The following is a 15,811-nucleotide window of genomic DNA, read 5'->3' as shown; positions in this document are numbered from 1 at the left end:
GCCAATTAAAACAGCAGGGTTGAGAGGGTAGGGGGTCAAGGCTGCGTGAAAGGGGGGCTCTGGGACTGGGATTAAGGTGTGGGGAGGTGTAACCCTTCTGGTGCCGCCGTCCTCTGGCCCCCAGTCCTCAGCACACTCCTCCACGCTCCCTCCCTCCTCACCCGTCAGACAGGGGCAGGACTGGAGGGAAGGTAACTGATGCCCCCTGCCAGAACTGGAGAGATGCTGGAAGCAGATGGAAAGTGAGGGGTGCAGACCATATTAGCGATTGGCCAAGTCCCCTCCCCCTCCCCGTCAAGCCTGGGGAAGACTGGCTGGAGGACCCTCTGGCAACGAAAGGGTTAAATTCTCCCTTTATTTCCCCCCTCTCCCAGGATAGCCACCCCCTCCTAGCTACCCCCCCCACCCCCGTTTCCAAGACAGCACCTGCGCTCCCAGCTGCCAATGCCCGTTTGGTGCCCGTGCCCAGGCCAGGCAGCCCCCTCAGCGCCCCAGGCCCTCGCCCCGCGCGCCGCCTTTCACCCGGCCGGGGCCTCCTCTGGGGGTCCCGCAGCGCCCCTCTCCCATCCCCGGGCCTCCCGACCGCCCCAGGCCCCAGGCCGGCGGGTGCGTTGGCTCTCGGATTGGGGTGCGCCGGCCTAGCCGCGGGGCAGGGGCGACTCTGGCTGAGCCGGAGGAAGGAGTGGGCGGAGGGAGCGGGCCGCCGGGCAGGGGGCAGCGCCCGTGGCCGCCCCATTAGTATGCGGTCGCGCTCTGTGCGCCATGGCAACCGCTCCCCCCGCGCCGCGCCGGCCAGGCCGCCCCGGGCGCAGCGCGCACCTCTCCTCCCACAGGTGGCCGCGCGCGCGGGCCGGGCACGCTCGCGCGGGCACGCACACTCAGGGCGCCTGGGGGCTCCCGGGGGCGAGCCGTGGGCGCCAGGTGCGCTGGGCCGCCGGGTCCCCGCGCCCGCCGCCTGTGGGCGTGTCCCCAGGTGCTCCAGAGTGAGCCCGGAGTGGGGGGGGAGTGTACCTGAGGATGATCTGCTTGTGCCTGGGTGTGTCCCTCAGCGCGCCTGTTGTGCCTCTGTGTCTGGTTGTCCTTGAGGGTTATCTGCCTGTCTGTGCTCATTTGCCTTCTTGCTCCTGATTGTCTGTGGCTCTGAGTGTGACTGCCCCAGCGTAACTGAGTGTGTGCCTGTGCCTTTGTGTATCTGTGTTTCAGCGTGTGGTTGTGTCTGTATGCCTGTATGTTCCTTAAGGGGTGTGTGTGTGTGTGTGTGTGTATGTCCATGTGTATGCCCATGGCCCTGGGTTTTCCTCTGGAAGAATGCCATGTGCCTGTGACTGTATATCCGGGTGTGCCTAGATGAGTACGTGTGTACGTGTGATTTCTTTGCACGTGACTCTCGGTGTTTAGCATCCTTGTGTGTGGTGGGGAGCAGCTGCGTGTTGAACTGTGTACCTGTGTGTATGTCCTCCAGAACCTACTTCTCCATGTATGTCATTGTGTGTTCCTGTAAGTGCCCTGAGTTTGTGTCCTGGAGTGTGACTGTGTGTCCAGGAGCTCCTGGCTCTGTGCCCTTCTCAACTTCACTCCCTGCTGCCTGAATGAGCCAACACCTGCTCCCTGAGCACTGGGCCCCCTCCTCCCACCTGGCAAGGACAAGGAAGGACACGGAGACAGAGGCAGACATAGAGACAGAGAGACTTGGAAGAGGACACAGAGAGCCAAGCAGGCTGCAGAGGTGGTGACCTAGAGCCATGTGATCAGCCTCAGAGCCCAAAACCCAGAAGAGAGAAACAGAGATCCAAGAGAGAGACCCAGAGTCACACAGAGACCCAGAGCACCAAGTCCGGAACTGCTGAAACAGACCAGAGATCAAGGATGTGGCTCCCCAGCCTCCCTCCCTCTCTCCCTCCCTTCCTCCCACTCTAGCGTTTCCAGCCCCAGCTGTGCCTCCTCCACACACCCAAAGCAGAATTCTCTTGGCCCTGGGAGTTTGTGCCCTAGGACTGGAAGCCAGCCTCCTCCTTGCAGCAGCTGGCTGTGTGTGTGTGTGTGTGCGTGTGTGCATGTGCACATGCAAGCGAGTGCTCCAGTGTGCATGTGCTACCATCTGTGTGCTATTCTTGGCCGGTGCCTACAATTGCACTTGGCCCTCCCAGGGCCATGGGCATACACACGGACACAAACACACACACACACACCCTTAGGGAACATACAGGCGCACAGGCACAAAGAGGGCAGACACAGCCACACGCTGAAACAGATACACAAGGGCACAGGCACACACACACCTCCCCCCTCACACACACACTGCTGTCCACATTTTCACTGGCCCAGATCATGTACACATTTATACACATGCCACACAGCCAGCCACACTCATTTACACCCGGAAACATGCCCTCAGTCTCCCTCTCTCTACACATCTATACACAGGGCCAGAAGATCCACCATGCATACAGCAAGTGTCACCTTCTTAAGTTCCCCCAGCCTGCCATTCGCCCTTCAGCAACCCCTGAGGGGTTCCCAACCCGTCACCCACAGGGAAAGACCTAAGAACAAATTTGTCAATTCCATCAGACCATACACACAAAGGCAGGAACCCCACCTGTTGTAGCCCCAGGTGCCTGGGACAGTGCCTGGAATCTTGTAGATGCGTGAGAAATATTGGTTGAATGAATGTGTTCACATAGTGTTTCTAACAGTCACTGAGAGAACCCATGGTAATTTACAACCAGTCATTCAGTGAAAAACAGACGGGTATCCTAGTGTACACACAAAGCATTTTATGCACACCTAGGACCACACGTTAAATATAGGTGTGTGCACACAGGTGGCTGCTTGTGTGCAAACATTCAGCACAATAGCGAGATTCAATGTTCTCAACTTTAGCTGCACATTAGAACCACCTGGGGAGCTTTTAAAAATCCCCATGCCCAGGCCCCACCCAGGCCAACAGATAAAATCTCTGTGGGGTGAGAACCACTGATCTAGATGAATGGACTCGAAAATGTTGACGTAAGGATTATTACCAAGAATGGGGGTAGTGTGGGTTTTCACTTTGAACAGTATAGTGAAGCAGACTCCTGAAGGAGATTGCTTGGGTTTCAACCCTGGTGTCCTCATTGAGATGTCTTTGTAAATGACCTCTCTGCACCTGAGTTTCTTGTCTGTAAAATGGGGCTGATGGTCACTACAATAAAGCCTCATGGGATTGTCATGGAGACAAAATGATTTTATAGATCTAGTTTAGAACAGTAACTAGTATATAATGTTATGTAATTATTTCTTGATCTTACTTCTATCATTTAAAATTTTAATCACAGAATGGATGAATTTGGGGATGAATTTTATAAGCAAGACTTTTTCCCCTTTGTTATGAAAAAGTCAGACTCTCGGTCAACCTACTTCTGCCACCTCCTGTGGGATCTTGGGACAGGTTACTGTTTCCCTGAACCTGTCTTCCCATCTGTAAATGAGCTGAGTATTTTTTTCTACCTCAAAGATTGTCCTGAGGAGTAAAAAACCTCAGGGAGGGGCTCAATAAACAGTGGCAAAACCCAAATACCTAGGAGCCAAGTTGCCTTGATGTATTGTGGGATCAGGTGTGGGACGGTGGCTGTGAAGGGCCAAACTTCTGAGCAGGGTCTCTGCTCCCCTTCCTTCAGAAGCCCGAGGGCTCAAGGGCCAAGAGAACCTTCCATCCCAAGGGCTGCGCCCTTGGCCCTGGCAGCTCCCCGAGTCTGCTCTCCAAATACACCTCAGGTCCCGCCCCCCTCAGCCAGGACTAAGCCACAGACCCTAGACTGAGACCCCTCCCCTTCCTGAGCTCCAGGAGCCTCCTTTTCACCTTTCAAGGAGCCCCTGTCCTCCTCACCCAGCCTCCCACCCATCCCGGAAACCACAAGGCCTTCTCTGGGTTCCATCCCTCTCTGGGCGCCCCTCTCTTTTCAGTGAAACCTCACCCCTCCTACAGAGCCCTCTTCGAGTTACAGAGCCCCCTTGCTGGGCTATAATTACCTCCCTCAACTCCCATTTCCTTCCTGGGTCACCCCTCCCCACCCCCACCCCAATTCCTGGGCACACCACCCTTCTGTCCTTCCTCTCTCAGAGCCCCAACAATGCCTTCCACCGAATAATCCTCTGTTACCCCCTTCCCGCAGGGTACCCCCACCCACCCCCGGCCCTCAGCCCTCCTCACCAGGGCCCCACCCTCTACCCAGCCTGCCCCACCTGGACAGCCTCCCTAGGTCTCCTCTGCTTCCTCAGCAGCCGAAGAATGATGAACATACTCATTTTCTCCCTGCAGGCGACTCTTGGGGCTGAAAACAAACATCTCAAGGCTTCCCCCACTGGTCCCTTTGAGGCCACCCACCCCGCCCCCCCACCGGCCCCCAGCCCTGGGGTGACTTCGTGAAAGCCTTCTTTCCTCCCCAAACAGACAAGTGTCTACTCCACCTGGATCTAGCCACTTGCAGCTTCCATCCCCTGGCTCTTTCCTCCATTGGGAACTCCCTGGGTTCTTCGGCCTCACACCCTGGTCTCGGCCTCCACGAAACCCTCGCCAGGTCTTACCACCCCTGCCAGTCCCACCCCACTGCAGCCTGATGCCTGGGCCCTCACTGCAGGAGGGGGAGTCTTGGGACTGCAAAGGAGGGAGGCTTGGTGGGAGAATGAAGCTTCACATCTACCACGAGACTGAGGTTTTAGGGGCTGTTACTTCCTCCTGTCTGAACCCTCCGGTGTCTTCTTTCAGACAGGGATGCCCGGAAGTTGGGGGAGTTTATCTTCTTCTCCCAGATCGAGGGTTCCTCTGACTCTCCCAATGCCTGGGCCATGCTGCTTGGGTGGGGAGGGGGGCAGGTGGTACAGAGCTGTCCCTTGGGGGTCACCTTGAGCCTCAACAGACATAAACTGGGGCTATGGGAAAAGCTGCCTGCTCAGGACCAGGCAGCCCAATGTGGGCATTATTTGGTCAAGGGCAGCCAAGAGCTCGTCAAGGTCAGGAGGTGGGACACAGCTCGCCCTGCCAGGTCCACCAGAAATAGGCTCAGGATTAGTTTTCTTTTTCCAAAGTTTACAGAAGCTGGGAGGAAATTCAGACCTGGCATTTGGGGTTCAGGGTGGAAAGACAGGGGAAGGCAGAAGAATTGAGGTCACTGGCCTAGTCAAATCCTGCAGTTTGCATAGGCAGGTGAAGGTGTGTTGGGGCAAAAAGTGGGGAAGGGCGGGTGCTGGAAACAAAGAAGACCCAGGCCCTCGGGTAAACAGGAGACACATAAAGGGGATACTCCAGTCCTTGTGGGAAAAGGGGGTGAACCACAAAGGTTCCTGCCCTTAGGATGGACTGAGTATCTCAAAGACAAGTGTCCTAACTGGAATATAACTGTGGGGCCCAAAGGCTGGCGGGACACAGGACAAATGAAGGGGCTAGAGTCAGAGACCCAGGGCTGAGGATGGAGTGAGGGGGTCGGGAAGCAGGGGGGCACCCAAGACCTGATTTATAATGGGGGATCCTCAGGGAGAGGAAACCTAGGGCTTGGGGGAGAATAGGGGTCTCAGAATCAGGGGAGACCCAGGACCTAAATCAAAATGAAGCTCTAAAAGGCAGACTCCCTGGACCTGGGTCAGAATGCAGCAGGGCCTAGAAAACTTTGGGGCTGAGACCAAGGAGCCCAGAGGCAGGAGAGACCCAAGGCCTGGTGTGCAAAGAGAGGGGCCCAGATGCAAAAGTGACACTGATCTCAGGCAGAAGGAAGAACTGAGGGAGGAAACGTGGCGGAGACATTTCAACTTCTCCAGGGACCCGGTGGATGGTGATGACCCCCAGCTGTCACCCCTTCCATTCTGTCCACCCTCATTCATCCCCTTTCACAAGACACGAGGTTGTTTTTTTTTTTTTTTTTTTTTTTGCTTTTTTTCATTTCTTTTTAATACAAACTTGGATCTTTGGGTGTGTCCTGCCAACAGAAAACAACAACAACAACAGAAGAGAAAACCCAAAAGAGTGAAAAATAAGAAAGAAAAGAAAAAAAAAAAAAGCTCCCGCAAGAGGTTCTTCTCCCTCCCCCCCACCATGCGAATTTGCACACCACGGGACCACAGCAGGTTTACAGAATGCAATATACAATCCACGATTTATAATAAAACAGTATATACAATAAATAGGATATTGTTCATTTTTGTCAAACGACCTGTAGATAAATTTCTCAGTGCATACTTGCAGGGGCTCTGGACACTGTGAGGCCCCGCTCGCAACCTCTTGCACACTCGCGCGCGCTCGCTCTCTCTCTTTTTTTTGTCTTTTTCTAAAACTGTGTTTTGTTTTTTTAAGTTTTGTACATTTTTAAAAAGTATTTACAATTGCTGGTTTTGTGCAGAAAGGGCTCACCTTCGGCTTCTGCGTGGAGGAGATGGGCAGGGAGGGGTGGGAGCAGGGGGCAGGGCTGCAGGGGGTGCGGGGTGGGGGGGCAGCAGGAAGCAGAGGGGCAGGCAGAGGAGGACGATGTGGACGCTGGGAGGGGTCTTGGCGTTGGTTTTCTGAAAGCTGCAAAGAAACACAAGAGAAGAGGCAAAACTCAGTGGCAAGGTGAGACCCTGAGCTCTAGGAACAGGGAGTCTAAGAGCAGGACCCCTCACCCAATTCACCCAGAAGTGAACTGCCTTGTTCCTCCTCCCAGAAAATTCCAAACAGCCCCGCTCATGAAACTGGCCTGCTTCTGGCCTGCTCTGAGCTCAATTTCCCCACTGGTAAAATAGGTGTGTGCCCAAGGCCCCCACCACTGAGGGAAAAAGGATGGGCTGGATGAGAAGGTGGAATTTCAGGCAGAGCAACCTGCTAAGAACTTGAGCTCCTGAGTCAGACACAGCTGAGCTCAAATGCTAGCACCTCCATTTCATAGCTCTATGACCCTGAGCAAGTCAGTGGACCTCTGTGGGCCTCAGTTTACTCATCTGTAAAAAGGGAATAACAGAACTATCCTGTGTATTTGCTGGGAAGATTCAGTGGTTCGAGGCAGATTACGGCCGGTCCATAAATGCATCATTAAGTGATACTAATTAGCAGGAGTCATTATCCTCTTGGGGCTTGGGCCAGCTAGGCTCTCCAAGTCTCCATTTCCTAATGTAACAGTAAGTTTAGTAATTCCTCCTACTGATGCTGTTCTGAGGAATGACATAATGGGGAGACAAGGCCCTAGCACGCACAGGTGTGAACTGCGGCTTTAATTTCTTCTAAATCCAACCTTCTCCCCATTCCCTATCATTGCCATTCTGTTCCTTACAGAGGTGAGGTGATGAGGAAGTCTGTCGGAATAAAGGAAAACAGAAAACACAATAGCATCTGTGTTGTCTGCAGCCCCTGCCTTCCAGAAGCTCAGAAACTCCCCCAGTTCCTACAGTCATCAGACACTAGAGATATCAAGTCACCCACTTCCCTAGATGGTCCTAATTACATTTGCAGGGCTCTGGGGACCTGATTTCCTATCCAGACCCTCAGCTTTGCTCGGGTGAGCAGGAAGATGTCCAATGGAAAAGAGGTGATATTCTCAAGATCTCTAGTTACTATCCTGGCTCTTCTGAGGCTCCGTCTTCTCAGAGCCCTAAAATTCACGTCTCCTATACTTGGTGAGTGGCCATGCCACTGAAATTAATGGGCAGGCATGGGAGGTGCTAGAACCACCTTCTGAGACTCCTCAGGGAGCCATCCACCCTCCTCCCCGCCACCCCCCTCCCGTAGAACCAGCAACCACTGAAAGCCTTTCCTCTCTTGTCCTCTTTCTTGGCTTCCCTTTCCAGTGGGGCCACATTTAAATTCTGCTCAGCCCCGACTGCTGTCTGCTGGGCAGTCAGCCCCGGGGAAGACTTTTGTCCTGAGGCTGGACTTGCCAGGACTCCCCTCAAGGGCCAGGGGAGCCAGGTGGACCCCTGGGAGGTGGAACAGAATCCCATCCTGGTGCATCCGCCCAGGTGGCTTGCAGAGGCGTGAGTGGGAGGGCAGGAGCTGTATCTCTGTTAGGCTGCCAGGTCTCCTGCTGGTGAGAGAAGGATGGAAAATTAGCCATAGGGGTAAGAGGTGTGATTGTTAGGGTGACAGCTGTATCACAACTGGGGAGGTGGGGACCTGGGGTGCAGTTGGGGTGGGTGCCAGTTCTCCAGTTAGGGGAGTGATAAACGGGTGGGGGGGCACAGGTTCTGCTGGAGGGCTGGGGGCATCTATCTGTAAGACAGCTTTACTGCAGTTGAAGAACAGCTGCCAAGCTAAGGAATGGCCGTTGGGGTGACAGATATGGTGTACTGGGGTGACAAGTGAGGGGGAGATTCAGGACGAGCAGCTCCAAACCACTTAACAAGCAAACTGTACTGAACCCCAGCCTCCCCTGCTTCCCCTAAGGGCCCCAGGGCAGGCTGGGAGCCTCTGCACAAATCCCTGTCGCCCCCGCCCCCCTCCAGCCCTTAGCCACTGCCAGTGACCCTCTCCAAGCCAGGTCTCCATGGTGATCTCAGCCCAGCAGGCAGCTCCTGCCAGAACCATTCCCGTGGTGCCGGCGGCCAGGCAGCGGGGAGGCTTTCTCACCCTCTGCTAAGCCACCGCTGTCTCACCTTCCTCCTCCCACCACCCTCCCCAGCTTTCATGACTTGGCCAGAATCTGGGGGATGGTGGGGGGGGTGGGGGATGGGGAGAGAATCAAAACCAGAGGCTCCTAAGCCAGGAAGGCAGAGTGCTATGGCCATGTAGAACCCTGACCTCACTAGGTGTGACGCACCCCAGCCCAGAACCAATGCTGCTGGGCCAGGCGGCCCAGTGCTGGGCACTGGGGACAAAGCAGAGAGGAAGACGGATCTGGTTCCTGCTCAGGAGGGGCTCACAGAGCAGAGAAGGAAGCAAAGCAGACCCCCAAACCAGGGGATCACAAGGCATGGAGATGGGGGTACGGCAAGAGAAGCCCTCGGGGGCTCAGGGAACACACTTCACCCAACTTTGGTGGGAAAGACTGACTCTTCCAACTCACTGCTGAGCAGGGTGCCCAGCACACGCTGGGGTCAATGGTATATAGGGACTGAGTGACATAGCTGTGACCGGTCTACGTCCGATGGGAAAGTCAAGGTCCAGCTCAGGTCTTGCACACTTCCAGACGCCTCCTCAGACCACCCTGTTACCATAGCTACTGGGGCACTTGTCATTCCCTTCCGAGCTCCTCCTGGGCATCCCCGATGCCAGCACGTGGCTAGCGCCCCAGGACATGGGCCGCTGTTCACGAGACTTAACCTTTTAGTACCTCCATAATGAAGGGCTGCAGAGCTATATGCCGCGGAGCCTAGTACTCCAGCGGTTTTACCTAGTCTGTGGGGCCAGGCCTCTCAGTGGCCTCTGCCTGTCAGTGGAGGCCGGCACTGGGGGCACCAAGAGAGAGCTGAGTTGAGCAGGAATTTAAAATGCTGAAGACCATGGATAAACCAGGCTGTCCAAAGAGACCTGCTCTCCCCAGCAAAAGGAGCACGTTTGTGCATTCATTCAAGCAAACCAGCAGAGAGGTAGTCTAAAATATAGCCCCAGCTTCAAGTCTCTACCCTCCAGAAAGGGGGGGGTTTCAACATCTTATACGACAGTGGAACAGAAGGCAAAGAGTGTGTGAGAATTTGAGAGACCGATCTGCCGTGTGACCTAGGTTAAGTCCTTGCCCTCTCTGGGCTTCAGTTTCTATGCAAAATAAGGCGGTTGAACAGGGAATGGGGGAAGATCTCTGGGCAGTGAGATAATGTGCCAAAGACAAGGGGTCAGAGACAAACCACAGCTACCCAAAGGTGATCCATCCCTTGAGGTTTTTCAGGCAAAGTCAGGCCTGCGAGTCCCTTAAATGTGGAGAGGATACTGCTAACCTGAGACCCAGAACACACCTGGCAGATGCGGATACTCTCAGGTAGGCGGGACCCAGACAGACATCTATGAGGGATGAAGCTTCCAACTGGGGGTGGGCAGGCTGTGGCATGGGTGGGTGGGGCTCTCCCTGCCCCAGTTTTTTTCAAAATCCACCCACCAGTGACCAGAGGCATGCCTTAAACTCTAGTTCTGCCTGTCATTCCCTTTGGGGACCCTCCCTTGCTTCCCTCCACTACTGGGCACATGGAGGGATGCTAATGAGACCAAGCGGGGTTTACACCCATGGCTGCCCACCCAGCTTGTGACCTTGTGTGTATCTCTCACCTCTCGGAGCCTCACACTCCTTACCTCCTTACCCCTGAGAGGAGGCTATACATGTCCCCCTAACACCCCTCTCTCTCTTTCCAAAGGGAGATGCCTGTGCCAGGTCAGGTGTCACCCACAGGTAATGTGTTGGGCATGCAACTGAATGGAAGCTGAGAAGTGGCAAGAACGTGGACCTGGGTGACCCCAAGGGTCCTTTCTGGCTCTTTGTTTTGTGATTTCCTGCTTGGGTGGCTGGGCGAGTCCCTCTTCCTCTCTACAAACTTGGAGGGGCTGCACTTGGAGAATTCCAAGAGCCACGAGAGTTGGAACTGGTTCATTTACACACCCCACCCTTGCTTGATCCTTGGGAGTGTATCTGGTAACAGCGGGGTTGAGAGAAACCAGCTCATGTCTGTTCCCCGAGGCCTAACCCGTTCTCTCTCAGTTCTCCCTGGTCTACATGCCCTTCTTTGACTCAAGGTTGGGGTGGGGGTGGGGGGAACTCTGACCCCTGAAGTGTCCCAGGCACGATGAGACACCGAGGGGACAGTGCACAGAAATGAGTAACCCGCCTAAAGGAGCTGATGGCGCAGTGAGGAAGTCATTCCCAGGAAGAGCTGTCACAGCTGCATAAAGGGCTGCAGATTAACTGTGCCTGGGAAGGATCCTGGAAAGCTTCTTGGAGGAGGTGGTGTCTGAGTGAAAGATAGGACCTGACAGGTGGGAGATGGATGATGGCTAGGAAAGGGCACCCCAGGCCAGGGAACAGCCAACGCAAAGGTGCAGGCACGCTGGGAAGGGGCCTGGAAAGCTCTCCAGACCCCAGTCTAGGGCTGGGAAGGGAGGATGTGCGCGGCCTCGAATGCCTAGAACACCAGGATAGGAGGCTGAAGGGCTGAGGGGGCAATCAGAAGGTGTTACGCAATGAAGCCACAAGAGCAGATATGTCTGAATCAATTCATCCAGTAAATATTCGGGAGTGGGGAGCTGTCCAGACACAGCATCCCACAAACCTGAAGGATATTTGGCAGCCACAGCGGGGGTATGGGCTCCAGGGGAGGACAGATATTGGGGCAGAGACCTGCCAGGTGCTGGCTGGGCTGACCCAAGGTTATAGCTTCTGAAGCCTCGAGTTTGTTCAAGACTCATTTTGCTGCCCCGCCCCTCACCGGAAGCTCTTCCTGCCAGTCCTGCCCCTGGTTCAAGAGGGTGGTCTCTGGTATGTCTGGTGGGAGCGTCTCAGTCCCTCCCTTGGTGAGTGTTGCCCACATGGATGCTCGTAATGAACACCTGCTTAAAGGCTGCAAACTCCATGAGGGCAGGACACTGCTCATCTTGTTCAGTGGCTCCTTTAGCACCACACGCAATGCCTGGCTCAGGCTAGGTGGTTCATTTGTGTGGGTTGAACCCAGAATTAACCTACTTTCTCCTGCCCTCCGGCACCAACTGAGGGCACTATGGTAGCCAAAGATAGATGACAAAGAGACAGGAAATCTTTTTCAGATGATCTGGACTGAGACAGAACTGGTATGGGTAACTATGTGGAGAGTTTCCAGCCGACCTGGATCACGCAGCAGTCTGGGTCCTATTGCCCATCAGGCTTTAGGTCCGCTGGGGTGGGACCTGTGACTCACCTTGACTCTGGACGCCCCCAGGGAGGACTCAGCCCCACTGTTAAGGCATGTAACCAGGTGGAATTTCACAGTTTCCCAAACCCAAAGGCCCCAAACCTACATTAGAATACAAGCTCCTTCCCAGGAGGGATGCTGGGGAAAGCAGGTGAAGGAGGGCTGGCTACAAGAGTCCTGAGCTTGGAGAAAAGGGTCAGAGGTGTGTGACTCATGCAGACTGCGAGGAGGTATGTTATTCACTCATCTACCAACCACTGATTACGTGCTTCCTGCGTGCCAGGGACTGGGCTAAGTGCTTCACGGGTAATCTCATTTAATTCTCACAAGAGACACAGTGAGGTGACATGACTCACCAGGTCACATGGCTGGGAAGGGATGGAATCGGGCTCTGCACAGAGGCCTGTCTGCACCCACAGGCCTGTTCCCAGCCACCACCCTGCAGCCTCCCTGGGTTCTTCCGGGTCCGCAGGGATGCGGGGAGATGGGAGAGGAGGGGCCTGAGAGGGCATGCTCACAGAGGTTACATTTCCAGGAAATAAGGGCTCAGAACAAGAAGGTCTGAAAATGGCTGCAGGAGAAGCGAGAGATAGGCCAGGAGAAAGGACAGCACCAGTGGGGAGAGGAGTCCGGGCAAGCCTGCCTGACCCCTGAGGTGTGGGCCTCTTGCTCAGGGCCAGAGGCAAGATCAGGTGACCTCTTGAGGTTTCAAGACAGGGAGAGACAAAGCCCAGAGCAGCCAGGGCCTGGCCCAGGTCCGGGCATGCCTGCTGACCCTGGCTGACTGGTGGCCTTGGAAGCTGCTTCCTGCCCCAGCTGGTATAACCTTGGAGGACCTGTGACATTTCTCTTGGCCTCAGGTCCAGACCCAAGAGGGAATGGGGAAGAGGGGGGGATTCGAGATCCCTGAACACCTTGGAGGGGCCCTTCCCACCCTCACAGCCTGTCCCCAGGGTCTAGAAGGGGCTGATCTTCAGCTGTGAGGGCCCAAGGCGGAGCCAGTCTGTCTGGCTCTGCGTTCCATCTAAGGGACTAGAGAAGATGTTTGCCGGCCTGGGCGCCCCCCGCCCCCCTCCCCCTCTGTCAGCTCAGCTCCCAGACAGTCAGGGCCCACATTCCCCGCTCCGGTTCCTCCCAGCTTTCTTCTTCTCACTCACACTGGGATGTGACCTGCCCCTGCCCACAGCTCCCTCTGCCTGGAACCGCCCTTCCCCCAGTCTCCTGTGTGTCCACAGCTTGCCTATCCTTCAAGGTTGAGCTCAGATGCAGCTCCTTTCACAGAACCTCAAAATCCATTTAAAATGTCAGACCCAGACAGAGCTGTGGGGAGCATCCAACCACTCTGTCATCTTGAGGGTGGAGGATCAGGGGTGCAGGGGACCAGCAAGGCAGAGTATCCAGGATCCATGAGGGTGGGGTGCTGGGTTCAAATTCTGACTCTGCTGTTTCCTACCCGTGGATTCCCTGGGCAACCTTTGGAGCTGCACCTGCATTCCGAGAGATTTGAATCGCTGATGGAAGAGGCAAGTACCCCGACCCCTCAGGCTGCTGTGAAGGGCCAGTGAGGCTGTGTTGTACAAACAGCCCAGCACGAATACATGTCCCTTTTCTTACCAAGGGACAGAGAGGTGACTTCGGGGCCATGGCCCACCTTCCTGGTGCACGAGGCTTGCTTTTCCCTACCATCTCATGCCCAGACGCCTGAGGCTCTTTGTGAGCTTGGGTTAGCTTCCATGGGCCCTTGAGGACAGGGGCTGTGCCTGGCATTGGGACAGGCATCGGAGGGTAGGTGGGGGTGATGCTCAAGATGCGAGGTTGAGCTCAGTGACTGCTCCTGCACCCAGTTCTGGGTCAAAAGGGCTCGCTGCCCTGCTGGTGAAGAGTGTGTCACTGTCCTCCTTGTTTAAGCCCTCTGTTGACAGTGACACTCCCACTGTTAACAAGCACCACTCCCTCTGTTAACTCTTCTTCCTTACCATTCTCCTTCCCTGCATCCCCAACACTTCTCACTCCCCACAATGCTTTTAATCAGTCCTTGGCACTGGGAGTGGGGGCTGCCCAAGATGAGGGCTTATGTGCCATCCTGGATGAAGGGGGGACAGCCTTTCCGCCATCACAGTCCAAGCCAGCACCACTGCTCGCCTGAGCTACCGCGGCTGGTCTCCCTCCTTGAACACCTGCCTGGTCCACCGCCGCCTGCGGTACCCCAGCTCAGAACCCTTCAATGGTTTCCCATTTGTCTTGGAACAAACTTCAAAATCCTTCCAATGGCTGCATGATCTGGCCCTGCCTCCTCACCCCGTCATTAGTGTTACTGTCTTCCCATCAGATCGTCAAAGCTGAGCTGCTTTTGGCCTCCAGGCTTTACCCACTGCTGTTCCCTCTGCCCCCCTCCCTATCTAGCTGACGCGCCCTCATCTTTCAGACATCAGCCTCAGCACCTGGCCAGCTGGCTGCAGACCTTTGCGGCCTCTGACCTTTTCTTCTCTTGCATGGTCCTTCCTATGACCGTAATTACCAAATGCTTTGTGTTCTTGTTTCCTGTCTTTCCCTCTAAACTGGAAACCCCCTGAGGACCAGGGGCTCACTGTGGTGTTCACTGCTGTGTCCCCAACGCCTGGCAGGCAGTGGGTGTTGGATGTATGTATCTGGAACGACTGAGTGCCTCGGTCTGAGGACTAGTGCTGTCAACTCCCAGCTCTGAGTGGGGAGCCGGCCAGAACGTGGGGCTGGATGGTGTCCCAGTTCCTCCTGCGTTCAGGCCTCGCTGGGTGGTTCCATTATGTATCTCACTGAGCCGTGACCTGCCCAAACACCCAGCCCCCACACCGGTTTATTTTCCCACCCAGAGCCTGTGAGGAAAGGTTTTCAGATTATTTCACATTTTCTGGATTATCCACGAGACATCTTCCCTCCAGTGAGAAGGATCAAGAGTTTGACATTTTAAACCCTAAGCAGCTTCTCCCTGGCCTGCTTCAGATCTGTGGCTCTGCTGCCTGCAATGAGGTGCATGGGGAATGGAAGGCCATTTTAATCTTGGTTTGGCTTCATTACGAGGAAAAACATGCTGCCCCCAAGAAAGTCTGGTCCATTCTCTATGCCATGGAGAATTTCAAGAACCCAAGAGATTACCAAAGTCAATTTCCTTCAACAGATGGGGAAACAGAAGTTGGGGGGATGGGGAGAAAGGAGGGGCAAAAGCTTTGTCTATGGCACATAGCAAGTTGGCCAATTGAGGAATGGTCTTTCCCCAGGCCTCCTGACTCCCATGCGCTGCCCTTTGCCATCTCCATGCACCAAGGGAGCTGAGATCAGGAGGAGAGGGGGTAATAAGTTTCCACTGACATGACTTCAGGACCCTGAGTCACCTTGGCCTCGAATGGCCTTCCGCGAGCAGGGATGGGGCTTTCCAGAAGCCCTGTCATTCCTTCTCCAGGAAAAGACATTCCCAGGAGGCTGCAGCAGTCGCAGAGGTGTGGGGCGGGGTGAGAGGCTCAGACAGACCCCCAGCCCATTCCATCACTATCCACCATGTCCAGGTCAGTTCTGCGACAGGTCTGTACCAAGAGGGGGAAATGAAGGGCCACTAATGGCTGCATTTCTGGAGCAGGCTGTTCATCAAGAAAATGATTCCTTCAACTCTGTCCCCTTAGACCATTTTGGGGGCATTTCCCCCTCTTTTATTTTCCTTTTCTTGAACACAAAATCTTAAAGAATACTGAAGGAAGTGACAGTACCTGATAAAACAATATCGAAATACCTAACAATACTTAACTGAATTCTTAAGGAATGAATTTGGTTTCAGGAAAGGGCCTGGGGTTTTTTAGGTAGGCAACATCCTACCTGGGGACAGACCCATTGGCTGGAGGTTCCCAGACACTGAAATCCCAAATACCCCTGTGGAATAATAGCCTTTGAGGTACCCTGCGAGGCCAGAAAAGGACATCCTAGCCACACCCTCAGCCTGGCCTTTGTCAGACTGCATCTTGAATTAAATGAAGTTCCCAGG

General features: G+C 54.9%; 2 protein-coding genes across 8 annotated transcripts in view; both read right to left on the bottom strand.

Annotated features, from left to right (window-relative positions):
- WASF2 (WASP family member 2) overlaps positions 1-1,067 on the bottom strand; it is a 99,414-nt gene extending 98,347 nt beyond the window's left edge. The window contains exon 1 of the mRNA XM_060410636.1: positions 1,012-1,067. The gene's annotated coding sequence lies outside the window, so the exon portion shown is untranslated. The remainder of the gene's footprint in view (positions 1-1,011) is intronic.
- Positions 1,068-6,097: 5,030 nt separating this feature from the next.
- The window catches only part of AHDC1 (AT-hook DNA binding motif containing 1), a 64,961-nt gene continuing 55,247 nt past the window's right edge, over positions 6,098-15,811 (bottom strand). For 5 of the 7 annotated variants that reach the window (XM_027965439.2, XM_042245108.1, XM_042245110.1 and 2 more), the window contains one exon: positions 6,098-6,535. The gene's annotated coding sequence lies outside the window, so the exon portion shown is untranslated. Of the gene's footprint in view, positions 15,360-15,811 lie in introns of all 7 variants that reach the window. The other 2 variants (XM_042245109.1, XM_027965441.2) reach the window with 2 other exon arrangements.

Source organism: Ovis aries, chromosome 2 (assembly GCF_016772045.2).
Source record: "Ovis aries strain OAR_USU_Benz2616 breed Rambouillet chromosome 2, ARS-UI_Ramb_v3.0, whole genome shotgun sequence".
Taxonomy (NCBI): Eukaryota; Metazoa; Chordata; class Mammalia; order Artiodactyla; family Bovidae; genus Ovis; species Ovis aries.
Note: the sequence above shows the minus strand (reverse complement) of the source record. Positions and strands in the feature narration are given on the sequence as shown.